Raw genomic sequence first — 7,925 nt, 5'->3', positions numbered from 1 at the left:
TCCATTTCATACGGTGAATTTGAGAGCAGGATGGATCCCAGTAAGATGTGTAAGAAAGTTATTACATGCCACTGCGGATTTAAAAATAGCAAACGTATCATCCACATATTGGAAATTTAAGGGACAGGAGGTTAGGGTCATTCCATCGAAAACCCGCTTCTCATGGAACATAAGAACTAGGAGCAGAAGGAGACCGTCCGGCCCTTCGAGCCTGCTCCGCCATTCTATAAGATCATGGCTGATCTATTCGTGGTCTCAGAACCACTTACCCGCATTCTCGCCATATCGCGTAATTCCTTTATTTTTCAAAAAACATCTACCCTATCTTTAAATATATTCAATGAAGTTCCTCCTTGATTCAGTCCTAAATCTGCTCCTCCTAATCTTGAGGCTATGGAAGTAGAAACATCCTTTCTACTTCTATCTTATCCATTCCCTTCAAAATTTTATATGTTTCTATTAGATCCCCCCTCAACCTTCTGAATTCCAGTGAATATAATCCCAATCTACTCGGCCTCTCCTCATACGATAACCCCCTCAACTCCGGAATCAGCCTAGTGAACCTCCTCTGCACCCCCTCTAGTGCTAGCACATCCTTTCTCAAGTGTGGAGACCAAAACTGCACACAGTACTCCAGGTGTGGCCTCACCAGCACCTTGTACAACTGCAACATTACCTCTCTGCTTTTAAACTCAATCCCCTTCGCAATGAAGGACAAAATTCCATTTGCCTTCCTAATTACTTATTGCACCTGCAGACCAACCTTCTGTGACTCATGCACAAGTACACCCAGGTCCCTCTGCATAGCAGCATGCTGCAGCTTTTTACCATTTAAATAATAATCCGTTCTATTGTTACTCCTACCAAAATGCATAACTTCACACTTATTGACATTATACTCCATCTGCCAGACCTTTGCCCACTCACTCAATGTGTCAATGTTCCTCTGTAAGGTTTTACAGTCCTCAGTACACTTTGCTCTGCCACACACCTTCGTGTCATCTGCAAACTTGGATACCTTCCACGTAGTTCCCAACTCCAAATCATCTATATAAATTGTAAATAATTGTGGTCCCAACACCGATCCCTGAGGCACACCACTCGTCACTGATTGCCAGCCAGAATAGCACTCATTTATTCCCACTCTTTGTTTCCTGTTAGACAACCAATCCTCTATCCATGCTAGTACTCTACCCTTAACACCATGCATCCTTATCTTATGCAGCAGCCTCTTGTGCGGTACCTTGTCAAAGGCCTTTTGGAAATCTAGGTACACCACATCCACTGGGTCCCCTTTGTCTACCTTGCTCGAAATGTCTTCATAGAATTCCAAGAGATTCGTCAAGCATGACGTGCCCTTCATGAATCCATGCTGCGTCCGTTCAATGGGACAATTTCTATCGAGGTGCCCTCCTATCTCTTTCTTGATAATAGACTCAAGCATCTTCCCCACGACAGAGGTTAAGCTAACCGGTCTATAATTCCCCATCTTTTGTCTACTTCCCATTTTAAACAGTGGCGTCACATTTGCTGTTTTCCAATCCTCTGGGACTGCCCCAGTGTTCAGCGAATTTTGGAAAATTACCGCCAGTGCATCTGCTATTACTCCAGCCATCTCTTTCAGTACCCTGGGATGCATTCCATCAGGGCCAGGAGATTTATCTATCCTGAGCTCCATTAGCTTGCCCAACACTTGCTCTTTCGTGATAGTAATGGTTTCCAGGTCCTCACCTACCTTCTTCTCTCGGTCAATTGCTGGCATGTTATTAATGTCCTCCACTGTGAAGACCGATACAAAATATTTGTTCAATGCCTCCGCCATTTCATCATATCCCATAACTGAATGACCACTCTCATCCGCTAACGGACCAATGTTTACTTTAGCCACTCTTTTTAGTTTTATATAATTATAAAAACTTTTGCTATCTGTCCTTGTATTCTGTGCCAGTTTTTTTTCGTGTTCTATCTTACTTTTCTTTATGGCTCTTTTCGTGGCTTACTGCTGACCTTTAAAGTTTTCCCAATCTTCTAGTTTCCTGCTGATCTTGGCCACTTTGTAAGCCTTCTCTTTCAATTTGACAGCCTCATGTATCTCCTTAGACACCCATGGTAGATTACCTCTTTTCTTACAATTCTTCCTTCTCACTGGAATATACTTTTGTTGAGCACTATGAAAGATTTCTTTGAAAGTATTCCACAGCTCCTCAACTGTCCTACCATAAAATATTTGTTTCCAGTCTACTTTAGCAAGGTCCTTCCTCATTCTATCGTAGTCCCCTTTGTTCAAGCATAGGACCCTGGTATTGGATTCTATCATCACACACTCCATCTGTATACTAAATTCAACCATGCTGTGATCACTCCTCCCAAGAGGATCCCTAACGATGAGGTCATTAATTATTCCTGCCTCATTACACAGGACCAGATCTAGGATAGCTTGCTCTCTCGTCGGTTCCATTACATATTGTTCCAGAAAACTATTCCGGATACATTCAACAAACCCCTCTTCAAGGCTACCCTGACCCAGCTGATTTGACCAATCTATATGCAGATTAAAATCTCCCATGATAACTACTGCACCCTTTTCACAGGCATTAGTTATCTCTTCATTTACTGCCCGTCCCAGTGTGATGCTATTATTTGGTGGCCTATAGACTACGCCGATCAGTGTCTTTTTCTTCTTAGAATTTCTAATTTCTACCCAAATGGATTCAACCTCATTCTCCATAGAACCTATATCATCCCTCAATGCCACCCTGATGTTGTCCTTGATTATTAATGCTACTCCACCTCCCTTACATACCTGTCTATCCCTCCGAAACATCTGGTACTCCTGGATATTTAACTCCCAGTCGTGACCATCCTGCAACCATGTCTCCGTAATGGCTATCAAGTCATATTCATTCGCGATGATTTGTGCCGTTAATTCATCAACTTTGATACGAATGCTACGAGCATTCAGGTAAAGTGTCTTAATGCTGACTTTCTTATCATTATTAGACATCAAATTGGACATCATGAAATGTCCTAAGTTATCCTTCCTTTTTGCTTCATTCCTAGTCTGCCTTGAACTTAAACCCACCTGCACACATGCTAACCTGCTGCTTATCACAGTAACTTCGTTAAAGCCTACTCATGACAATAAGCGATTTTCATTTTTCATTTAATTATCATTCCATTTAACTCCTTACTCCCTGTCGCTTTCCCTTTCCCTTCCCCCCGACTCAGAAGTTTAAAGTCCTACTGACCACCCTATTTATCCTTTTCGCTAGAACACTGGTTCCAGATCGGTTCAGGTGGAGACCGTCTCAACGGTACAGATCCCCCCGGTTCCAAAACTGGTGCCAATGCCCCATGAAATGGAATCCCTCTTTCCCACACCAATCCCGTAGCCATGTGTTTACTTCCCTAACTTTCTTATCCCTATGCCAATTAGCACGTGGCTCGGGCAGTAATCCGGAGATTATGACCCTCGAGGACCTGTTCTTCAATTTCCTTCCTAGTGCTTGATAATCCCCAAACAGGTCCTCCACCCTAGCCTTGCCTATGTTGTTAGTCCCAACGTGGACCACAACAACTGGATCCTCCCCCTCCCCCTCCAGTATCCTTTCAAGCTGGTCGGAGATGTCCTGCACCCTGGCACCGGGCAGGCAACACACCATGCGGGACTCCCTATCCGGCTTGCAAAGGATACTATCTGTCCCTCTAATTATAGAATCCCCTATAACAACTACTTGTCCTTTTGCTCCCCCCTCTTGAATGGCCTTTTGCACCATGGTACCATGGTCAGCTGGCTCATCCTGTCCAGAGCCCTTTTCCTCATCCATACAGGGAGCAAGAGTCTCATACCTGTTGGACAAGGTCAAGGGCTGAGGCTCCTGCACTCCTGAACTCCGAATCCCCCTACCTGCCTCACTTACAATCACACCCTGTTTTTCCTGAACACTTACTGAATTTGAATTATTTAATCTACCGGGTGTGACTGCCTCCTGAAGCAAAGCATCCAGGTAACTCTCCCCCTCCCGGATGTGCCGCAGAGTTTGAAGCTCAGACCCCAGATCATCAATTCTGATCCGGAGTTCTTGCAGCAACCAACACTTGCTGCAAATGTGGTCACTGCCGTTCACAATGGGATCAGCCAGCTCCCACATCATACAGCTACAACACATCACCTGTCCAGCCATCTCTACTTATTTAATTAACGTTTACAAATTTATGTTAAATAATTTCTAGTACTTCTCTGCTAAATAAAAGCTTAATTCAGCTACTATAATACTCAATAATAAACTTATACCAAAAAAGAGTTTTTAAAAAAAACAACTTTACCGTATCAAATTGGTTAGAGGAGGAGGGTGGGTGGGAGACACTACACGTGTAGTGTCTCGGGTTTAGCTGCCGGCCAAATATATAGGATCAGTTACCTACCCGGCAGCCCTCCTGGTCCACGTCACCTCCGCTCCTGCTCCCGCTCCTCCCTGCGAAGAAAAGGAACCCAACAAAGGTGTTTGGGAGAGCTGGATCTAAAGGGGATCCTGGGGCAGCGCCATGAGAAACGAGTCTTTTGACGGAATGAAGCATTTAAAAAAAAAGATATTTCCTGGAGGGCTAGAGTTTAATATTGGGAAAGTGATGATTAAATCTTTTCTAGGACTTTGGTTAGATCGCAGTTGGGAGAACTGTGTACAGTCCCAGTTTCCATATTAGTGAAATGAATAGACACTGGAGGAAGGGTAAAGAAAATCACAAAAGATGATACCAGTGGTTATAACTATCAGAAAAAAATTGAGCAGACTTTTTTTTTGTCAAAGAGTTAGAGGTGACCCTATAAGCTAATAATATGACAGGGTGGAAGTGAAGAAATTGTTTCAACGTGGAGAGTTCAAATCTAGAGGGATACCTTTTAATAAAACCAATAGAATGTTCAGGAGAAGATTCTTCAACAAAATAGTGGTCAGAATGTGGAACAAAGAGTAATTGAGGTGAATAGCAGAGATCCATAAGGACAGATAAATAGAAGGTGGGCTGCACGGTAGCACAGTGGTTATCACTGTTGCTTCACCGCGCGAGGGTCCTGGGTTCGATTCCCGCTTGGGTCACTATCTGTGCGGATTCTGCACGTTCTCCCCGTGTCTCCATTTCCACCGGGTGCTCTGGTTTCCTCCCACAAGTCCCGAATGGCATGCGCGATAAACAGCGTGAAATTTTCTGATGAGGGTAACTATTATCTGCAATAGGTGAATTGGACATTCTGAATTCTCCCTCAGTGTACCCGAACAGGCACCGGAGTGTGGCGACTAGGGGATTTTCACAGTAACTTCATTACAGTGTTAATGTAAGCCTACTTGTGACAGTAATAAAGATTATTATTATTGTACCCCATAATGGGTATAATTGGCAGATTTCTTCCCTAAGAGATATTAATGAATCGGGTGGATTTATTCAACCGCCTTTACTGATAACAGCAATTTTTTTTAAATATAAATTTAGAGTACCCAATTATTTTTTCCAATTAAGGGGCAATTTAGTGTGGCCAATCCACCTACCCTGCACATCTTTGGGTTGTGGGGGTGAAACCCACGCAGACACAGGGAGAATGTGTAAACTCCACACGGACAGTGACCCAGGGCCGGGATTCGAACCCGGGTCCTCAGCGCCGTAGGCAGCAATGCTAACCACTGTGCCACCGTGCTGCCCTATAACAGCAATTTTAAAGCCAAATACAAATTCTCAAATTTCCAAGATTGTATTTGAATCTTTTGCTGGATTATTCATACAGATTCTCTGGTTTGCAAGTGTAGTAACGTAACTACGATATCCCCGATTAGCAATCAAGTGTTCTGTGGCTCTGCCTATTGAGGATTATTGTCTGTCGCTGATATTGTAGTCCCATCACTCTGAATTTATTGGGAAGATTTTCTTTTGTTCATTAAAGGACGTGGGCATCGCTGGCTCGGCCAGCATTTATTGCCCATCCCTAGTTGCTGTTCAGAAGGTGGTGCTGAGCTGCTGCCTTTAACCGCTGCAGTCCCTGAGGTGTAGGTATCCCACAATGCTGTTAGGGAGGGAGTTCCAGGAATTTGACCCAGCGACTGTGAAGGAAAGGCCAACACATTTCCAGATCCAGGTGGCGGGTGATTTGGAGGGAAATCTCCAGGTGGAAGGGTCCCAGATAGCTGTTCCTCTTGTCCTAGGTGGTTGTGGGTTTGGAAGGATGTTAAAAGCTTTAGAAAGAAAAAGGGAAATACTCTCACCACTTTTGTCTTTCAGATTTCTGCTGTGTGTGTGAGCTGCTGTCATTAGATTGAAAGGAGCGAATTGTATATATTCCAGTATCTGAAGCCACCCCACCTCCAGATCTCTGGTTACAAAGAAACATGAACGCTGAAGAGAAAATATGACCGTATTTTGCACGTGCTGTAGTGTATTGGAGGAAACATTTGCACTTATTTTTGATACCAGTGTCCATTCTGATGGTTTCTAGGGTCTGCATCCAATTGAGAATATATTTTCAACTTTGTTCCCTTTAAAACGATGAAGGTTTGTTTTTTCATTTTCTCTCCACGTTCTGAGAAAACCTTGCCTTGCTGTTTTCCCAGAGACGTAGGGTGGGATTTTCTGGCCCTTCCGGCCCCATCGTAGGCGGTGGGGAGGTCGAGCCTGGAATGTGACCTGTCGCAGTCCTGGCACACCGACCCCTCCTGTATCATTGCTTTGGTGTTGGGGTAGAGTTCTCGTGGGATATTGTTGGTGTCTGTGCTTTTTTCCTCAGCCAATTATAATCCCCGGCATTTGTAGCAGGCGTGATTTCCTACAAGGGGTGATGGCCGGGATCCTGGCCACGGTGTCCTACCCAGATTTATCACCTTTAAAGTACATTTTCTGGTGCAAAGCCAGATTTTTTTTTTGCTTCACCTCGGGGTGCTTTAATTTGATGTGGCAGAACCTAATTATTGGAATGCAACCAAATAGATAAAAGCATTTCCTTGTCGCAAACACTTACAATCATTCAAGTTCTGATCCATAGCATTTGAATTTCAGAAGCACCAAATGGACCAAAACATTCAGTACCCCAATTAATCTGAGCTCTTTGAGATTCTGTAAAACATCAACATTAATGCAAATATGTAATGGTTTCGACTATCTTTGGACATTTGCGGTGATGGGGTGTATATAAGCTGCAGAATGGACACCGTCTGACTCCCAGTCATTATTCACATTTGTATTTTATTGGGTGCCTGCCCTCTGCCTCTTATAGGCTCCATATTTTAATTAAGCGCACAATGTTGCAGGGTTAAATGCTTTTGTTAAATGGGCCTCTTGTGTAAAGATATGCTTAGCATGTTGTCTGAATGGACCTGTGTTGTGAGGGGCTAGAACCATCTGTGGCGGTGTCTGTCACCCATAGCAATAAATCCAGTCAAAACCAATTCTATTCCGTGTCTTTCTGCCACATTACTGAAAAGGCTGTGGAATTCGCTCTTTGGTGCAACTTGAACAAGGTAGAATTGCACTCTAGCACAATGGTTAGCACTGTGGCTTCACAGCACCAGGGTCCCGAGTTCGATTCCAGCTTGGGTCGCTGTCTGCACGGGCTTCCTCCCACTAGTCCTGAAAGACTTGCTGCGTGGTGAACTGGACATTCGGAATTCTCCCTCCGGTACCAGAATGTGACGACTAGGGGATTTTCACAGTAACTTCATTGCAATGTAAGCCTACTTGTGACAATAAAGATTATTCTAGATTTATGCATTAGAGGTATTGCAGTACACAAGCCTTTCCTAAACCCACTTTTTAAGTGTCTTCTCAGCACTGAATCATTTGCATTGTGTGAATATCAATACTAAAGGTTACGTATCAGCTGCCTTTAGGGACTATTCAGCAACTTGTATCAGAGCACAGTGGTGACCAGTGTTGAAAAAGGCCAG

General features: G+C 43.8%; 1 protein-coding gene across 1 annotated transcript in view; it reads left to right on the top strand.

Annotated features, from left to right (window-relative positions):
* The window catches only part of LOC119956310 (essential MCU regulator, mitochondrial-like), a 25,293-nt gene extending 17,866 nt beyond the window's left edge, over positions 1–7,427 (top strand). The window contains exon 3 of the mRNA XM_038783405.1: positions 6,268–7,427. The gene's annotated coding sequence lies outside the window, so the exon portion shown is untranslated. The remainder of the gene's footprint in view (positions 1–6,267) is intronic.
* Positions 7,428–7,925: the final 498 nt, after the last annotated feature.

The sequence above is a fragment of the Scyliorhinus canicula genome, chromosome 23 (genome assembly GCF_902713615.1).
Source record: "Scyliorhinus canicula chromosome 23, sScyCan1.1, whole genome shotgun sequence".
Lineage (NCBI taxonomy): Eukaryota > Metazoa > Chordata > Chondrichthyes > Carcharhiniformes > Scyliorhinidae > Scyliorhinus > Scyliorhinus canicula.
This window is presented reverse-complemented; position numbering and strand designations above follow the sequence as displayed.